The 21,038-nt window shown below is 45.1% G+C and overlaps 2 long non-coding RNA genes across 3 annotated transcripts in view; both read right to left on the bottom strand.

Annotated features, from left to right (window-relative positions):
• The window catches only part of LOC309561435, a 161,484-nt gene that overhangs the window by 13,159 nt on the left and 127,287 nt on the right, over positions 1-21,038 (bottom strand). The window lies entirely within an intron of this gene.
• Positions 8,827-10,589, bottom strand: LOC309561017. Its single transcript, XR_014225543.1, has 3 exons — positions 10,479-10,589; positions 9,230-9,302; positions 8,827-8,908 (listed from the first exon to the last, which is right to left on the bottom strand). It is a non-coding gene; the product is annotated as an uncharacterized lncRNA (long non-coding RNA).

Here is a 21,038-nt window from a genome sequence, read left to right as displayed (position 1 = left end):
ATCCCCACAGTCCTTACACCATAAGAGTATGGCCATTAAGCCAACCACACCGCACTTCCTCAAATTTTCAGGATCTGCTTCCTAACTCCAAAAGTCCCTTCTATTTCTCTCAGCCTCCTCCAAATCTACATTTTTTTGCTGCTGTGATCTGAATTCCTGTTAGAGGGTGGCTCGGTTAGTTTTCAATGGTCCCACTGTATGTAGGAACATAGCTACCCTCTCTTGCTCGCTGCTGAGATGGACTATGGGATGTGGTGTGGTGTCTATAGAGCATTGCACATAACCACAAGGAATGTGCACTGCTCATTCGAAATGAGCACCTATAGAACTTGTGAATAAGACTGCCCTGTCCCGAGGTAGATCTGGAGTACAATGGGGGGGGGGGGTATCTATGAGAAAAGGAATATATTCCTAGGGGAATCCAGTACACCTCATGTATTAGGAACAATTGTGGGAACCCAAGGATGGAGATCTGAATATCTGAGGCTACAGGTCTTCCAGCTGCCGCTTGTCTGATGAAGGACCTCGGTCCACTTTCCTTTACTGGTGACAATGGAGTGTGGGATCCGGCATGTAGAGGTGTATATGTGGTTAGTTGTGTTTTATGAATTTTTGGTCTGCCAGATTAACCACTTTACCACCGGAGGATTTTGCTGTCTTACGTCCAGGCCACTTTTTGCGATTCGGCACTCTGCGACTTTAACTAACAATTGTGCGGTCATGCAACGCCGTACCCAAACAAAATTTACGTCCTTTTTTTTACCATAAATAGAGCTTTCTTTTGGTGGTATTTGATCACCTGTGCGATTTTTACTTTTTGCACTATAAACAAAAAAAGAGAGACAATTTTGAAAAAATAACAATATTTTTCAAATTTTTTTATATGAAATTCCCCCCCCAAAAAATGTAAAAATCGAAATGTTTTATCATTTTAGGCAAATTTGTTTTCTGCTACATATTTTTGGTAAAAAAAATCGCAATAAGCGTATTTTGATTGGTTTGCGCAAAAGTTATTGCGTTTACTAACTAAGGGAAAGATTTCTGTCATTTTTGGTGGTTTTTTTTTAACGAGTAATGGCGGCGATCTGCGATTTTTTTTTGCGGGACTGCGACAATGCAGTGGACAGATCGGACCCTTGACTGACATTTTTGACACTTTTGGGGGTACCAGTGACATTACTACAGTAATCAGTGCTATACATATGCACTGTTACTGTAAAAATGACACTGGCAGGGAAGGGGTTAATTTTATTGGAGAGGGAGGGGTTAATGTATGTCTGGTGCTTACTTATGTGTGTGGGGGGAGGTGACTGAGTGACACAGGGACAGATCGCAGGTTCAGCTATGCTGAACCCTGTAATCTGTCACTGTCTGTCACTTAGGAGATCCGCCCGCTTTGTTTACACAAGCGGGCGGATCTCCACACTCGATTCCCCAACGATCGGGGAAGAGCGGCGGTGATCACCGCCTCTCTTCCCCTGGCCAGCGGGCGCGAGCCTCCGGCGCCGCGCGCGCGCCGCCGAGAGAAGGGAATGTCTGGTGCCGTAGGCAGCGCTGTATCTTGGCCTAGGCCGACAAGGCCCAGGCCTAGGGCGGCACTTTGCAGGGGGGGGCAGCAAAAAAGCTGCTCCCGCATGAAAAAAAACAGCCTCGTCCCGGCTCCCACATAAAAAAATAAGGCAGCACTGATATTCTGCACTGATGGGCACTGATGGGGTGGCACTGATAAGCTTCACTGATGGGGCTGCACTGATATGCTGTCCTGATGGCCACTCATGGCCACTGATGAGGCTGCACTGATGGCCACTGATGAGGCTGCGCTGATGGTCACTGATGAGGCAGCACTGATAAGTTGCACTGATGTGGCTGCCCTGATAAGGCACCACTGATGGGCACTGATAGGCTGCACTGATGGGGCTGTACTGATGAGGTCACACTGATATGCTGCACTGATGAGGCTGCACTGATGGGCAGTAATGAGGCTGCACTGATGAGGCTGAACTTATGGGAACAGAAGAGGCTACGCTGATGGGCACTGATACTATGGTTGTGGTCTGTGGTTTACAGATGACAGGGCGGGTCAAAAACAGGAAGGGGTGTGGCCTTTACAGGAAGGGGTGGGTTATATTTAAATTTGGGGGTGCACACGTTTAGTAAGGCCTAGGGCAGCACAAAACCTAAATACACCACTGGACGTAGGTCTACATCGCCAGAGGATAACAAACCACTTTGCCGCAGTACAGTCAAAGTGACTGGTCGGCAAGTGGTTAATGGAACTTTATAGGCTTCCAATCAGAGCCCAACGCAGAGTGACGTAGTGCGTCAGACGTGGTCCGCTGTGAAGGACATCGTCTTCTTCTGCACAGTCAATGTTGGAGTGTACTATAACCCTGACCTCCTCAAATCACCCATCATGGGATTCCTCCATCCTCAAGGAAGCTGTGATTACAGAATAACACTGGAGTATCTGAGGTTTAGCATGGAATCGTTGTCTTATGAATTACAGTCTTTCCACCACCTTTCCTCATAGTGGAGGAACCAATTGTCACCCCAGGCCTCACCAATGGCTCTTCTTCTTTTCCGCCATGTCCAAACTTCCTCTTCTGCTAATGAATCATTTGTGGTGAAATTATCAGCGTTTCTGCATCTCCCCATTTCCTGAGCTGAGAGGAAGTCCACAGATACACGTACGCGACAAACCCAACAACACACGAGGCAATTCCACATAATCAGAGAACTGATCTGTGTAATTGAACCTTAGCTGACTATTATTAATGGTTAAACACTTGACCTCTGGAAGATTCACCACCCTTCATGACCAGGCTATTCTTTTCAATACGGCACTGTGTTATTTTAACTAACAATTGCGGCGTCATACGACGCAGTACACAGATAAAATCGATGTCCTTTTTTCCCCACAAATAGAGCTTTTTTTGTGGGTCTTAGATCACCTCTGCGTTTTTTATTTTTTGCGCTATAAACAAAAATAGATCGACAATTTTGGGAAGTCCTCCTTGTTTGCACCCACCCATACCATCTGAATGTCTCAGCTAAAATCGAGACTCATCAGACCAGGCAACGTTCTTCCAATCTTCTATTGTCCAATTTTGGTGATTATGTGCAAATTGTAACCTCAGTTTTCTGTTCTTAGCTGATAGGAGTGGCACCCAGTGTGGTCTTCTGCTGCTGTAGCCCATCCAAGGTTGGATGTGTTGTGCGTTCAGAGATGGTATTCTGCATACCTTGGGGGTAACGAGTGTTTTTTTGAGTTACTGTTGCCTTTCTATCGTCTGGAACCAGTCTGCCTATTCTCCTCTGACCTCTGACATCAGCAAGGCATTTTCCTCCACACAACTGCCGCTCACTAAATATTTTCTCTTTTTCCGACCATTCTCTGTAAACCCGAGAAATGGTTGTGGGTGAAAATCCCAGAAATAATCAGACCAGCCTGTCTGCCACCAACAACCATGCCACGTTCAAAGTCACTTAAAGCAGAAATCCACCAAAAAGTGGGGAACGGGTACCTTTTTTTTTACAGCAACCCATCCTCACTTCTGGGAGACAGCGCCGTGGCGCCATCCCTCGGAAATGTTCGCCCCCCCCCCCTCCTCCTTCCCCCGGCTGGGGCAATTAGAAAGTGCAGAGCGCATGCGCAGTAGGGAATCGGCTGTGAAGCCAAAAGGCTTCACTGTTGGTTTCCCTTAGAACAAATGGCAGCAGCAGCACCTATCAGCCGATCTGAAATTTGGCTGGGGTGCTGACATCGCAGGTTCCCTGGACAGGTAAGTGTCTATATATTAAAAGTCAGCAGCTACAGGATTTGTAGCTGCTGGCTTTAAATTTTTTTTCCTCAGCGGGAACACTGCTTTAAATCCCCCTTCTTCCCCATACTGATGCTGGGTTCGAACTTCAGCAAGTCGTCTTCACCACGTCTGTATTAGAGATCGACTGATTATCAGCAAAACCGATATATTGAGGGCCGATATGCACTTTCCTGGATATATCTGAATCGGCCACTAAGGTGACCTATATTGCAGACATTTCGGGAAAGTGCTGTAGCGGAGTGATGCCTGCAGCTAGAGGCATCACCCCGGTACCGGCGTCCACAGTCGACGGTCTTGTAATAACAACTGATGCAGCTGAGAAGCCGCTCAGCTGTCATTACAAGGAGCGGGAGGGGACGTCTCCCCCCTCCTGCCGCCTTCTGGGGCTCGCCCGGGTCTCCCGTCCCACCAGGAGACCCGGGCAACCAGCGTGCACGGCCGCTGAAGACCCGATCAAAGCCGCATTCTGCTCTGATTGGGTCTCAATGCATCACTTCCGAGGAAACTCGGCACCAGATTTAAAAAAATTACAGCATTCAAAATTGCCAAACTTGGCGTTTTGAATGCTTTTAAGTGCAGAGGAGGGGTTTGGGGTGTTTTAGACCCCCAGATCCCTCCACAAGAGTACCTGTCAAATAAAAAATAAAAAAATATCAAAATATCGGTATCGGTATCAACAATGAAAAAACAATATCGATTGATCCTAAATGCATTGAGTTGCTGCCATGTGATTGGCTGATTAGCAATTTGTGTTACTGAGCAATCGAACAGGTGTACCTAATAAAGTGGCCGGTGAGTGTATATCTGATGGCAGGTACACCTTACCAGCATGGCCCTCCAGCATCAGCATCGGGGTTGTGTGGTCACACCGGTCGGGGTAATATAGATCACCATCCGATCACCCCAACTTCTCACAGCTGCATGATGGTCATGTCAGATGGGATGCTTAATGTATCTCTGTTACCTACCTTACTTTTTACAGGGCCATGGCTGAGGATGGCGCTACAGGGATAATACCAGACAACACCCAGGCTCCCTACGTACCCCAGAAATGAGATCCGCCATTTCTTACCACAAAGTTCCCCCCAATAAATATTCCACATATCATCCCCCTATGTCCATATATCACCCATCTGACAATATATACAGTAAACTGTAGAAGAAGTGATGCTGACATTATAGGGATATTTAGAATAGGTATACTTAGGGGGGAGGGGCGAATATAGGAGACAATGATATATACATTAAGTCCATGAAAGGTGTGTGTGGGGGGGGGGAGGTATAGGAAACATATAATCTATAGATTGCTGTCCAGGGTGGAGATATCTCCTCTCTGAAATAACTAGAATTCCTAAAATTCCCATTCCCTCTCTCTCCGTTTACATACCTGGGGCCCGCTGCCAGCCCTGGGGCCCCTCCTGGATGAAGGGAGAAGATCCAGGTGTGAAATGAGGAATTTTCCCTAATTACAGTCAGATCCAGAAGGAATTTTTTCTCATAAAAAGGGATCTGAGAGGTGGCGGTGAAGGGAATCAGCGAGAATTAAAAAGAACTTTAATATAAAAAGTAACAAAAAAAGATTTAAGCCGCATTGCGAGAGAAAAGGAAAGATTTCCTCAATCTCTGTGCATTGGATCTTTTCTGATTCCCACAAAAGCGATAAAAAAAAAGTAGTGGCATTTTGTTGCTCTTTATGTGGCTGATGCATTTAATAATGCAAAATGCAACCAATTGCTAAGTTTGCTGGTAAGTGACTGCTGACGATGTGTATGTCCCACCAGGGGAGCAGTATTGCTCAGAACCCATGAATGTCCCACCAGGGGGCAGTATTGCTCCCACCCTATGTAATTGCTAGCTTTGCCGGGAAGTGGCTACTGACAATGTGTATGTCTTACCAGGGGGCAGTATGGCTCACAATCCATGAATGCCCCACCAGGGGGCAGTATGGCTCACAATCCATGAATGCCCCACCAGGGGGCAGTATTGCTCCCACACTATGTAAATGTTAGTTTTGCCAGTAAGTGGCTGCTGACGATGTGTATGTCCCACCAGGGGGCAGTATGGCTCAGAATCCATGAATGTCCCACCAAGGGGGCAGTATTGCTCAGAATCCATTAATGCCCCACCAGGGGGCAGTATTGCTCCCACACTATGTAATTGTTAGCTTTGCTAGTAGCTTTGCTAGTAAATGACTGCTGACGATGTGTATGTCCCACCAGGGGGCAGTATTGCTCATATTCCATGAATGTCCCACCAGGGGACAATATTGCTCAGAATCCATAAACGTCCCATCAGGGGGCAGTATTGCTCAGAATCCATGAATGTGCCACCAGGGTGCAGTATTGCTCCCACACAATGTAATTGTTAGTTTTGCTGGTAAGTGACTGCTGACGATGTGTAAGTCCCACCAGGGAGCAGTATTGCTCAGAATCCATGAACGTCCCATCAGGGGGCAGTATTGCTCAGAATCCATGAATGTGCCACCAGGGTGCAGTATTGCTCCCACACTATGTAATTGCTAGCTTTGCTGGTAAGTGGCTGCTAAAGATGTGTATGTCCCACCAGGGGGCAGTATTGCTAAGAATCCATAAATGTGCCACCAGGGTGCAGTATTGCTCCCACACTATGTAATTGCTAGCTTTGCTGGTAAGTGGCTGCTAAAGATGTGTATGTCCCACCAGGGGGCAGTATTGTTCACAAAACATGGGCAGCACAGTGGCTAAGTGTTTAGCACTTCCGCATAGCAGTACTAGAGTTGTCGGTTCGAATCCCAAGCAGGGCACTACCCGCCTGTAGTTCGCATGTTCTCCCTGTGCCTACGTGGGTTTCCTCTGGGTGCTCTAGTTTCCTCCCACTCTCCAAAGACATGGTGATAGGTAAATTGGCCCTAGTATGTATGAATGTGAGTTAGGGACCTTAGATTGTAAGCTCCTTGAGGGTAGGGACTGAAGTGAATGTATAGTAAAAAATATGTAAAGCACTGCAAAAATTGACAGCGCTATATAAGTACCTGTAATAAATAAATAAAACATGTATGTCCCACCAAGAGGCAGTATTTCTACCACCCTGTATATGTCCCACAAGGGGGCAGTGTTTTTCACACTCCATGTATATCCCAAGAAGGGGCAGTATTGTTCCCACACCATGTATGTCCTACCAGGGGGAAAAATTGCTTCCACACCATGTATATCCCACCAGGGGGCAAAATTGCTTCCAAATAGAGCATTTGTCCCCTGATTGTGGGGGGACCCCAAAGAAGGTTGAGCTGGATTTTGAGTTACTGAGCTGTTCAGTTCAGGGAAGACCCGGTCACTGGACTCGCCAATATTCACAGAATATTCCCAAATGGAAAATTAAGTCTATTTATTGGACATCGACCTGACCGTCACTGGGGGGGAAATACAGTCAACAATTTACCTATTGGTCCAACCTGACTGAGGAAAATCCACCCAGAACTGGGAGGACTGCATTCATCTGTATGTGAAGATGTTCTGCAGCGCCTGTGATCTCACTCTGAGTAGGGATCTGAATAAATTTTATTTTTATAAATATGTATTATGATCAGGACTAAAACTAACACTTCAAAAGATATTTTTCTGCCTGTTTTTAGGTTGAAATATTTCTATATCAATTTTCTGCATTTTCACATACAGCCACAAGGGGGAGCTCTGAGCTGCATTTATCCAATTTCCAGGCTGTGTTGACCTACTTTGCTGAAAAATCCTTTTGCTTTCAGAGCCCAGTAGATGAAATTTAAACACACAAGTGAATGAGCCAGAGTAATGACTCCGCCCACTCTATCCAAGGATTCAATCACAGACATCTTGTCTGAAAGGAGAGGACGTCTGCAGTGCAATGCTCTGGGAATCCAGTGGCAAATATTAATTGTGTAAAACATAAATTGTATACATAGTAATATAAACTACACAAAAAGGAATGTAAAAACATCAACGCTCAATGACATCACACTAGTCTCTGCACCAGAGGAGCTTACACTCTACTGTCCCCCACACCCGCACACTATTATTATTATTATTATACATTTATATAGCTCTGACATATACCGCAGTGCTGTGCAGAGGACACATCAATCCCATGAGTGTGATGACACTCACCATTCATTGTACAGTGTAAGTGACAGGTGCACTTTGCATGCAGTGTGTTGCTGCGGTTGGATCGGGAGTTGGCTCCGGACTGATAAGTATTTTTGACCTATCACCGGCTCTGCTAATATCTATGAAGTCAGCAGTCACATGTCTGCGGCTAGGATGGCGATAAGACTCCCTCCATGTCTCCGCCATAGGCCGCTTCTCCCGCAAGAATCACAACTAATATAAGATAAAGAACGCAGCGTCCTTCATTTCTGTTATCTCTGCACCGCCATCCTCTCCCAGCATCGTATACCCAGCGAGTACCACGCAACGCAGACCGCCTCTCCCATATCTCCAGATTCTACCCTTCCATTAAAGAATCTCTTATACCCTGCCTATAAAATATCCATCAATTCCTGAACACAACCGATCAATCACCACCAGATCAATCCACCATCAATTCCTGTGTACCTCACCTCTACTGATATACTCTGCTCTGCTGGAGGACTCTGCTCCTTCCTCTATAACTCTCCTCTCCTGAAATACTCTGCACTGCTGGAGGACTCCGCTCCTTCCTCTATAACTCTCCTCTCCTGAAATACTCTGCACTGCTGGAGGACTCCGCTCCTTCCTCTATAACTCTCCTCTCCTGAAATACTCTGCTCTGCTGGAGGACTCTGCTCCTTCCTCTATAACTCTCCTCTCCTGAAATACTCTGCACTGCTGGAGGACTCCGCTCCTTCCTCTATAACTCTCCTCTCCTGAAATACTCTGCACTGCTGGAGGACTCCGCTCCTTCCTCTATAACTCTCCTCTCCTGAAATACTCTGCTCTGCTGGAGGACTCTGCTCCTTCCTCTATAACTCTCCTCTCCTGATATACTCTGCTCTGCTAGAGGACTCTGCTCCTTCCTCTATAACTCTCCTCTCCTGAAATACTCTGCACTTCTGGAGGACTCTGCTCCTTCCTCTATAACTCTCCTCTCCTGATATACTCTGCTCTGCTGGAGGACTCTGCTCCTTCCTCTATAACTCTCCTCTCCTGATATACTCTGCTCTGCTGGAGGACTCTGCTCCTTCCTCTATAACTCTACTCTACTGATATACTCTGCTCTGCTAGAGGACTCTGCTCCTTCCTCTATAACTCTCCTCTCCTGAAATACTCTGCACTGCTGGAGGACTCTGCTCCTTCTTCTATCTAACTCTCCTCTACTGATATACTCTGCTCTGCTGGAAGACTCTGCTCCTTCCTCTATAACTCTTCTCTCCTGGAATACTCTGCACTGCTGGAGGGCTCTGCTCCTTCCTCTATAACTCTCCTCTCCTGAAATACTCTGCACTTCTGGAGGACTCTGCTCCTTCCTCTATAACTCTCCTCTCCTGAAATACTCTGCTCTGCTGGAGGACTCTGCTCCTTCCTCTATAACTCTCCTCTCCTGATATACTCTGCTCTGCTGGAAGACTCTGCTCCTTCCTCAATCTAACTCTCCTGAAATACTCTGCACTGCTGGAGTACTCCGCTCCTTCCTCAATCTAACTCTTCTCTCCTGGAATACTCTGCACTGCTGGAGGACTCTGCTCCTTCCTCTATAACTCTCCTCTCCTGAAATACTCTGCACTGCTGGAGGACTCTGCTCCTTCTTCTATAACTCTCCTCCTGAAATACTCTGCACTGCTGGAGGACTCTGCTCCTCCTCAATCCAACTCTCCTCTCCTGAAATACTCTGCTGTGCTGGAGGACTCTGCTCCTTCCTCTATAACTCTCCTCTCTTGAAATACTCTGCACTGCAGGAGGACTCTGCTCCTTCTTCTATAACTCTCCTCTCCTGAAATATTCTGCTTTGCTGGAGGACTCTGCTCCTTCCTCAATCTAACTCTCGTCTCCTGAAATACTCTGCACTGCTAGAGGACTCTGTTCCTTCCTCTGTCTAACTCCCCTCTCCTGAAATACTCTGCACTGCTGGAGGACTCTGCTACTTCTATCTAACTCTCCTCTCCTGAAATACTCTGCACTGCTGGAGGACTCTGTTCCTTCTTCCATCTAACTCTTCTCTCCTGAAATACTCTGCACTGCTCGATGGCTCTGCTCCTTTCTCTATCTAACTCTCCTCTCCTGAAATACTCTGCACTGCTGGAGGACTCTGCTCCTTCTTCTATAACTCTCCTCTCCTGAAATATTCTGCTTTGCTGGAGGACTCTGCTCCTTCCTCTATCTAACTCTCGTCTCCTGAAATACTCTGCACTACTGGAGGACTCTGCTCCTTCTTGTATAACTCTCCTCTCCTGAAATATTCTGCTTTGCTGGAGGACTCTGCACCTTTTTCTATCTAACTCTCCTCTCCTGAAATACTCTGCACTGCTGGACGGCTCTGCTTCTTCCTCTATCTAACTCTCCTCTCCTGAAATACTCTGCACTGCTGGATGACTCTGTTCCTTCTTCCATCTAACTCTTCTCTCCTGAAATACGCTGCACTGCTGGAGGGCTCTGCTCCTTCCTCTATCTTACTCTCCTCTTCTTAAATACTCTGCACTGCTGGAGGGCTCTGCTCCTTCCTCTATCTAACTCTCCTCTCCTGAAATACTCTGCACTTCTGGAGGACTCTGCTCCTTCCTCTATCTAACTCTCCTCTCCTGAAATACTCTGCACTGCTGGATGACTCTGCTCCTTCTTCTATAACTCTTCTCTCCTGGAATACTCTGCACTGCTGGAGGACTCTGCTCCTTCTTCTCTCCTCTCCTGAAATACTCTGCACTTCTGGAGGACTCTGCTCCTTCCTCTATCTAACTCTCCTCTCCTGGAATACTCTGCACTGCAGGAGGACTCTTCTCCTTCTTCTCTCCTCTCCTGAAATATTCTGCTTTGCTGGAGGACTCTGCACCTTTTTTTATCTAAAGCCTCATACACACGCACCGATTGTTGGCCGACCGATCGGCCGTCTTTTGTCCAGTGTTGTTGTGTTGGTTGAAATGTGCTCTAGACTAAACACAAATTTTTTCGGCCAACAACAACCAACTGCAGAAGTGATGTCATGTTCTGGTCTACTTTTCGTGTGTTTTTTCTTCTCTGAGCATGCCCAGTCTTGCTCATCACATTTTTGTCGGCTGAAATCTGTACTGACTGACGAACAATCGGCCGTTCTGTTGTTAGCCAACAAAAATTTTATAGCATGCACACCAGATTTTGTTCGGCCGAAAAGTCGCAGTCAGTTGTCGGAAGCATCATACTAACAAGCCGATAATCGGACGTTGGCCGAAAATTCACGGCTACTATCGACGCGTGTGTACGAGGCATAACTCTCCTCCACTAAACCCCTCTGCACTGCTTAAGGAATAGTGACAGCAACAACTACTACTACATGAATATGAATTTATATGTTTCAAATGCTTTATGACTTGGAAAAGAAGGGCCTGCAATCTATGGATATGAAAGTCAATAAAAACAGAATGTCAGCCAATGGGAAGTGGAGCTGCAATAATGGTGAGTCAGGATAGGAAGATACACTGGAATTTTCCCTCTCACGGCTCACTTCATTGTAATATAACTGCTGATGAATGCTGCAGTTCAATATCCACTTGGTATGTATGTGGATGGGAGTATCGCGCTATCTTGGAGAGATCTAGGTGTAAATCACTGTAGCCCTTGATGCTGCTTGTACTTATTACTGTAAACTACACAGTTTAGAAAGCATACAAGTGGGGGGGAAGTACCGCGCTTCAGGGATTAATTATACAATGTGCATATATCTTAGTGATAATAAATAATATGAATCAATATAAATAGTAAAACCGTCTGTGGTGCCCAATTAAAAAGTAGCAATGATGTAAATATTCAGAATAAATAGATACAAAATATATAAATCAATAGGGAATGTGAACCGTCAATAACTCAATACTATTGAATAAAAAACTCAAAGTGCTTAACCACTTGCCGACCAGTCACTGGGACTGTACTGCGGCAAAGTGGCTCGATTCCGTCCAGCGACGTAAACCTACGTCGCTGGACTCCTCCCCTTGTGGGCGGCACGCGCGCGCCGCCGGAGGCTCGCTCCCGCTGTTTTCAGTCACAGCGGGAGTCGGGCCAGGGGAGGAGCGGCAGTGATCACCGCCGCTCTTCCCCGATCGTCGGGGAATCGAGTCTGGAGATCCACCCGCTTGTGTAAACAGAGCGGGCGGATCTTCTATGTGACAGGCAGTGTTGGGGTAGTTACTCAAAAAATGTAACTAGTTACTAGTTACTTCTGTAAATTGTAATGAGATTACTTTACTAGTTACTGCATTTGAAAAGTAACTTCACTACTTATTACTTTACTTTCCTCTTTCTTAATTGACCGTGTAGAAGAAGATACATGACACTCTTTCTGCATAGAGTTTATTGTATAAACACAGGCTTTGGGAAACATGAGAACAAAACCTGAAAAAACAGAATAAAACATAAAGTGCAACAAAAAGTCATAAACTTCATCCCTCTCTATTCTTCTAAATAACGATTGTATCGTACGGCTTGGGTAACGCAGGAAAGCGCGTTCCTATAGTCTAGTAAAGTAGTGTAGTTACCAATATTAGTATTGTAACTAGTTACTTTACTTAGTTACCAAAAAAAGTAATGTAGTTACTGTAATCAGTTACTTTGTAACTAGTTACGCCCAACACTGGTGACAGGCAGGGTCAGATTGCAGGGTTCAGCATAGCTGAACCTGCGATCTGTGCCTGTGTCACTCAGTCCCCTCCCCCCACACACGTTAGTAAGCACCAGGCATATATTAACCCCTCCCTCTCCAATAAAATTAACCCCTTCCCTGCCAGTGTCATTTTTACAGTAACAGTGCATATGTATAGCACTGATTACTGCAGTAATGTCACTGGTACCCCCCAAAAGTGTCAAAAATGTCAGTCAAGGGTCCGATCTGTCCGCCGCAATGTCGCAGTCCCGCAAAAGAAAACGCAGATCGCCGCCATTACTCGTTAAAAAAAAAAAACACCAAAAATTACATAAATCTTTCCCTTAGTTAGTAAACGCAATAACTTTTGCGCAAACCAATCAAAATACGCTTATTGCGATTTTTTTTTTACCAAACATATGTAGCAGAAAACAACTTGGGCAAAAATTTTTAAAAAAATTGATTTTTACATTTTTTTGGGGGGGGAATTTCATATAAAAAAATGTGAAAAATATTGTTATTTTTTCAAAATTGTCGCTTTTTTTTTGTTTATAGCGCAAAAAGTAAAAATTGCACAGGTGATCAAATACCACCAAAAGAAAGCTGTGTTTGTGGGTAAAAAAGGACGTAAATTTCGTTTGGGTAGGGCGTCGTACGACCGCGCAATTGTCAGTTAAAGTCGCACAGTGCCGAATCGCAAAAAGTGGCCTGGACGTAAGACAGCAAAATCCTCCGGTGGTAAAGTGGTTAAGGTAATTGTATACCTGTATATAACAATAAATGTGCCAATAAGGTGCTCTGTGACCGTCAATAACATAAGGTATATTCAATATATAATAAAGGTGCTTATGGTGATTTTACCCTCAAATAGTGAAATCTACAGAATAGCCAATAAAGTGCTTAGTGACAATAAATATATTTATCATATAATCAATATAATATCAATAGTAATGTCCATAAAGTGCTCAGTGTAAATCAATATATACTCAATATATGTAGGATTAAATATGCCAGTAGATAAGAATATAAGCCGGCTACACAAAGATAAACAGTGAATGTATAAATGTCCCAAATAGTTTTAAATAGTGTCCGCAAGTCTTCTTTTTCTCTATATCACATTAATGTTTTCCTCCACCTATACACCATGTGATTCTGGCGTGCTCTTCGGTGCTCCCCGCCTATAGGTGTGCTAAATGCTCACCTTAATGCCTCTGGTGTTGCGCTTCTAGACCTCATACAGATCTGCTTTTTCCTCCTCTAAGTGGACAAGATGGGGTATATGATCTGGTCCCTGCTCCTCTTTTCCTCTGTACAGGGGATGGTGGCGTGCTTCTCCTTGTCTAGATCCTGCTGGGGTTCGCTTGTGCAGACTTAGGATCTTGGAAATAGGGGCCAATATAGTATAGTAATTCCCAATTCACATTTATTGAAAACGAAAATATCAACTAACATTTAAAATAGTTGCTATCAGCCGCTATGACGCTGTGCTGCGGGACTTACGTGTCCCGTAACGTCACTTCCGGTGCTACGCCCTACGCGTTACGTCACAGGCGCTCATGTGACTACTTTTCATTAAATTTTGTTTAATTTATTAATTTTCTAACAAATTCCAAATTTTCAGAACATTTAGAATTCGGATTTAAGAACGGTCGCCCAGTGGAGTAGGCATTAGGCGGTCAGCCTTCATCATAGGCGGAGCTTTTGTTTGAATGATGATGGATCTACACCTCGCCCCAAAGCACCCACCCTCCCCATGTTGAGCGCACATGGCCTACTATGGTTCAGGAAAGAGGGGTACTCGCTCATCCCCCCCTTTCCTGACCTGCCGAGCTGCATGGATAAGGGTCCGGTAGAGATTTTGAGGGGGGACCCCACTGCGTTTTTTTTTCTACATTTTGGCATGGGGTTCCCCTTAAAATCAATACCAGACCCTTTGGAGGGGGGACCCCACACTGTTTGTTTTACATTTTTGTATTGCCGGCATTGTTTTGTTTACATTTTAGCAGTCAGTGGGGAAGCCACTGAGTCAACGGTTGTTAAGGAAGCAGCAGCCGGCTTCCCAGCCCGCTGCCCAACAACCAGCTTTTCTTCACACAGAATTCCAATCAGTCGATTATTTTTCGCCCGATACGAATTCTAATCGTTCTGAAAATTTGGAATTTGTTAGAAAGCCAATAAACAAAACTAATTTTAACAGAATTCAACAAAATTCGTTACTATTCATTGCTATTTCATTCAGAGATTCAGGTACATTCCAATCTCCGAATAACCAAAAATGTGTCTGAATTGCACATGTCTACTGGGTATAGTATCCTATACATTGTAATCACTGCCCAGTCTAGTCTGTACACATTGTAGTCATGACCTAATCCAGCCTGTATGCAAAGTTTCCGTTTCTCAGGCCCGATGAAGGGAGATTTCCGTCCCCTGAAACACGTTGGCTCAATAATAAAGTCTTCTTTTTGATAACACTTTGGAATAAACTTGTATCTGAACAATTTCCTCACGGTTGTGCACTTCAATCTCAGATTCATAACCCTATAAATACGCACCATTCTGGGTATGTAACCTTTAATTGGGCTCCGTGAGACGAAAATAAACATTTAAAGGACAGTAAATTGAGAATAAAGCTCATTTCCTCGCAGAAGAGATCTGCAAAAAATTTTTCAAACATCTGCAGAAATTTCCAGCTCGCGGTGGATTTATGCAGAAACTGGGGAGTCATTCTATAAACACTATGTGGAGACTTTATCTGTTTACAGGTGTAGCACCCCCCCCCCCTCCCAACCTCCAGAAGCCTGGTGGTGACCCCCAGAGACAGGGTGGGCCAACATTCCTCCTCAGGGTGCAGTTTACTAGGCATGGTGGGTGGTGTAAAAGGTAGAAAGATGGGTGCCAGTCACTTTTATGCTTGAACAAAGAGAAGTTTATTTTTCACAACAAGAAAAATGTGGGAGAGAGAGGGGTGGGGTACAGGACACCCTTAGTCAAAAACAGAAGGAGACTTGCAGATCGGCAGACTCCTTAGACAAAAATGTGGAAAAGGTAGACAGCGGTACATAAAAAAAGGCCTTTAAGCTGGAACCAGCAATCTGTGCTTTGTATCATAAGCTGTCTCCTGTAGCAACAATATTCAACTCCACGGAAAGGTGCAGGAATTTTCTGGATGATTCCATCTTGATGCTTTCCCAGGCTCTCCATGGTTCCCCGGTCCATGGTAGAGTAACCTCTGGTACTTCATCTCAGGTCTCCATCCTTTCCTTCATACCTCCAGGTAGTGAGTAGGCTCTCCCTTGCAGAGCCCTGAGCACATTTCTAGGCCTCAGGCTTTAGGGCTACCCAGAATCAGCTGTTCCTCACACACACACCCAGTCTGGGTAGAAAGGACAAAGATCACCCGACTTCCTCCAAATAAATACCTTCTCCCAGCATGCTCAGCGACCAGTATGATTGGCTGAGAAAAGTTCATAACCTAGTCCTAGACTCACTGTAATTCCTCACACTAATGCCAAAGGTAACAGTGCCACCTATTGACAAAAGGGAGAAAACAAAGCTAAACCAGGCTTAGGAGGAAATCCAATGATCTCAAAGACTACAAATTAGGCAGGCTAGCTACCACCTAGCACAGCTAAATTTATTAGCTAGGACAAGGGTGCTACACAGGGAATGTTGTTTCTTTTCCTGACATCATCAACATGCGAAGATAGAACAAAGAGACCTCTGTGTAAGATCCGAGGAAGATGCGTTCACATGACACACGTCTGCCGATGATACTGATAACAAGTTTTCCGAAAATTTCGAGAATGAGTAACGTCTGAGAAGGACAAATTATCCCGAAATGAGATCTGTGTGGGGACAGGACAGATAGAGGGACTCCACCCAAACCATCCATCATGATTGCGAGTCCCCTATGTACAGCCTGGGGGCGCCCACCCTCCATTGTCTGCTCCAACGATGTACAAAGGATCCCATTCACCCCCGACACATCAAGGCTTGTCCTGGTTTGCAGGAGGACAGATAATACTCCCCTCATGACTCCAGGACCGAGAGCTGTCCACAGTGACCTCCATCACATAACTGTACCAGGGACACAAGGTTTGTCCCTGGAATTCTCCCAGAGGCTTTGATCTGATCAGCTGGGCTGTCAACTCTGCCTTCCATTAAAGGGGACCTGTCAGTAAATTCACAATATATGGTGACTGTATCGGAATAAGGAGTAGTGATCAGTATCTATGGATGTAAAGAAAAGAGACAAATAATATTGATTTATAGCATAAGTGCGTTCCAATATGGCGGAGGATCCGCTTGATTTGTTCATCCCCAAATCTTGATGAATCAAGAATCTGATTGGCTGCCTTCACAAGGTGTGGCCTCACATGTGACCTGTTGCAGAGCCCAACACACAAACTGGTGGAATGGAAATAAAGGGTTAAACTTCGGGCAGATGGAATAACAGAGAATTATATCGGGAGGAACTGGAGAGAGTAATTCTCTCTGCTATAAATTTTATTACAATCCATCACCCCGGGGGCCGAAATCTGGAGAACGATAAAAACCATTTACTGCAACAATAAACTTCATTATAAAACCATCTCCGTTGTACTGCACTACCGTCTATGAGAGCTGAATGACAGCCTTCTCCACACAGCACTGCAAAATATGTTAGAGCTACTGTATATACTGTATATAAGTATAATAATATTAGTGTGTGATTGTGGGGGAGTATTAGAGTGTAAGCTCTTCTGGTGCAGACTGATGTGACTGGCTCAGTGTTCTCCTTACAGCACTGCGGTAATATGTCAGAGCTATATAAATGTATAATAATAATAATAGTGTGTGACTGTGGGGGGACATATACAGTACATATACATTTAACAAAAATATAAACAAAAATAGCTTACATCAGCATAGAAGCAGAAAATTGTTACTATCATGACTAAACTCAAAAAAGCCCTAACCTCCACCTAAACACCCCCTCAGGCTAAGAAACGATTACACATTTATCCCATGCATGCAGCCTTTTTTCAAAAATCCAATCTTATAAAAATCTGTGAAAGGACAAAAAGAAAAGCCGCACACCCACGCCTTTGTCCAGGCTCACGGCTGCCACCTGTCCTTCTCAAGACCCTGAATCTTCCCAACCTCACCCAGAATGTTGTGCACCACCACCTCGACAGGAAGGACTTTTTTCCTGAGTGGAAACCTGACACTGTGCATTCTACAACTACCAAGCTAACTAGAAAAAGTGTTTCAAAATCCCGATGTGTCTCAAAAGACCCATACGACCACTCCGCATAACTTAAGCGGGAAAGGAAAGGGATACCCAGAGCCCCACCTACCCGCTTATAGACTTCTATATTGAAGGGGCAAGAAATGGTTCATCGTCTCCTCCAACCCGCCACACTCCACTTTTGGACAACCGTGGTTCTCCGCAGAGCGATGCTTCAAGTTGCCCTTCACATAGAGTCTGCCATGGAACGAGAGCCAGGCCAAATTCCGAAACTTCAAAGGGATTCTCTCCAGATTAATCAAGAGCAGACCCTCCCTCATAACAGGGCCTGGGCAAATCCCTCAAGGTCATTGGCTCGTTAAAGGCAGATTCAACAACCCTCTTCTCCGGGGCCTTCCTAGGAAGAGACTTAATTTCCTCCGCCATCACTCGCCACTGCCGAAGCATTTTTAGGCATGGGGCAAGGTGAGCCGGGAGCTTACCATGTTGGACCCTCAGACTTTTCACTGGCCACCATTCTACCAGCTTCGCAGAAAAGGCCTAAACCAGGACTGAAAAATACCAACCCACCCAGGCAGTTCCTCTGCCAGCATGTTACCAAAATTATGTTTCATAAAAAAATTGGAGAGAAAAGAATACCTCCGGGTTGACCATACCTAGGCTACCCATCCACCTGGAAAGGTAGGTTACAGACCTCCTAATGAGGCTGAGTTTGTTCTCCCATAACAGCTGGAAGAAACAGCTTTAGATCTTTGCATAGAGGGACATTGACAAAACACAGACAAGGCTGACATACAGATATACTGGGATCAGGTAAGTTTTAATCAGATCAATCCTTTCCCTGTAAAAGCGTTTCCATTCCTTCCAGCTGGCAACCTTGGCATCGGCATCCTGTAGTCTGCTTTCCCAATTTGCAAGGCCGTAATCCCTGGGACCAATTTTGATGCTTAAAACTTAAATTACCTGCCAGGGCTCTGGGAAGGTGTGCTCAAAAACATCGCCTTCCTCTCCCATCCAAAAACCGTCACTCTGATCCTGATTGATCTTTGAGCTAGATGCCACAGCATACTGCTCCACCCCCGAGACCACCTTCTCTGCCCAGAGGTGAAAACAGAAACATCATAGGCCATGACACTCAAAGAAGGTTCACCAGGAATGCCCAAAGGCACCCCGCACAACGGTCCACTCTCTAACCTCCTGATGAAGGGATCGATTGCGAATGCGTATAGCAGAGGACTCAAAGGACACCCCTGACGCACACCCAAGCCAACCTCAAAGGCCGTCCGATCCAACCATTCACAAGCATGAAGCTTTTCAGCCCTTCTGTACAGAGTCTTCAGCCAATCGATAAAGCCTCCCTCAAGGCCATACTTGCCAAGAAGCAGCCATAGGTACTCATGATTGACCCGATCAAAAGCGTTAGCCTGATCCAATGCCAGCAAGTTCTTTCTCCAGCCTACAGTCCTGCACCGTTCCGGGGCCTCCCAGACAGCTAACACTGCTGAAAAAGTGCTTCTATCCTGAACCATACAGTGCTGGTGGTGAGAAAGCAGATTGCCCACTATAGACGATAAACGCCAGAATTTTTTATTTTTTTTTTTGACTGTCCATAATTTTCTTTACCATGTTTTTATTAAAAATTTCCAAAAACAAATAAAAGCAAAAACGAACAGTAGGATATAGCGTCATCCATTTTCAGTAACAAAAACATTGGTGGACAATCCAACATAATCAAGACAGACAGTACAGGAAAAAAAATAGAACATTATGAAACAATAAGTAGGAGAAACTCTGTAGTTTGCTTGTAATGTCAGTCGTGCCTCCGAGGCATTCGGACACCCCTTAATGGGAGCCAACTGTGTCCGGAAGGGGGGCAAGACCACTCAAATACGTAAGAGGGAGGACCGCATAAAGAGTTATCTAAAGCAAGGAGAGCTTCTCCCCTACAAAGTATAGTAGTAGACAAAAGCAACAAAAAAAAAAAAAAGGGGGGGGGGAATTAGAGAGAGAAAAAGAGAAAGGGAGGAAGAGAGAAAGGGAAGAAGAGAGGAGAAGAGATGGAGGCCATCTCTGTCCTAGGTGTGCGCCATTATAGGGAGTTACGGTTCAAGAAATCGTATGGTTGGTTGTGCTGACGGAAAGTAGTCCAGCCAGGGTCACCAGGTGTAAAAATTTATCGTGTGTGTCTGTTAATATTGCCGTCGGTTTCTCATTTAACAATGTGCCATGCAGCCTGCTTTTAACCTCATCGAAGTTGAGAGTCGTATCTTCCACGCCTTTGCGATTATCTGCTTTGTGGCTGAGAAGATATAAGTCACTAGTGTGCGCTCACGTTTAGTGAAAGCAACTATCGGTTTGTGTAAGAGCTCCTCCCAGGGATCTTTTTGCAGCACCGAATTGACCATATTATAAACCCTAATTCACAGGCGCCTGACCTTAGGGCATGTCCACCATATACAGTATGCTTCATATCGCCTAGGTCTGAGCAACCTCTGAAACATGTAGGGGGATAAGAAGGAAGGCACTTAGCAATTCTAGCTGGGGCAAAATACCACAGAGAAAGGACTTTAAACGAATTTTTCTACGCCAGAATATTACGAGAGGAACGAAATAGTGAGTCCCAGATTTCTTTCCCATGTCTCTGGGGTTTGTGTGGCACCAAGGTCCCTTTCACAATTGGAACAATAAGATGGGACATGTGAATTAGTATTATTTAGTATAGAAGAATATAGTAAGGAGATGAGACCTTGAGTAGTGGGCGATGTCCTGCATCTGTTTTTAAATACCATCGTGGTCGTAGACCAATCATGTTTTTTTGATCAGGGTTTCTAGTAGGTGACGGATTTGGAGGTAATGGAATGTTTCCAGAGTCCGGAATGTCGTATTTATCTTTGAAGTATGGGAAGGAGACTATGCCTCTAGAGGAGAGAAGAGACCGAACTGTCGTGAGGCCCTTATTATACCACCACTGATAGCTCCAGGGACTTTCGAGACTGAGGCAGAAAATTATTTTTGCCAGTATCTTCCTATCAACATTGAAAAGGCTAATTCTCAATTCTCACAGAAACTTTACCCTTTGACGAATCACCGCAGATTGTCGCATGGAGGGAGAGAACGAACCCTCTTTTAGACAGCCATTAAAAACCTCCACCAAATAAAGGGCCAGAGTAACCTTAACGTGCTTATAAAACTCAACTGTCAGTCCATCTGGCCCGGGCAACTCCCAATGGCAAGCT

The sequence above is a fragment of the Pelophylax lessonae genome, assembly GCF_965119305.1.
Source record: "Pelophylax lessonae genome assembly, chromosome: 8".
Taxonomy (NCBI): domain Eukaryota; kingdom Metazoa; phylum Chordata; class Amphibia; order Anura; family Ranidae; genus Pelophylax; species Pelophylax lessonae.
The sequence above is the reverse complement of the archived record's forward strand: the minus strand, read 5'-3'. Positions and strand labels throughout refer to the sequence as shown.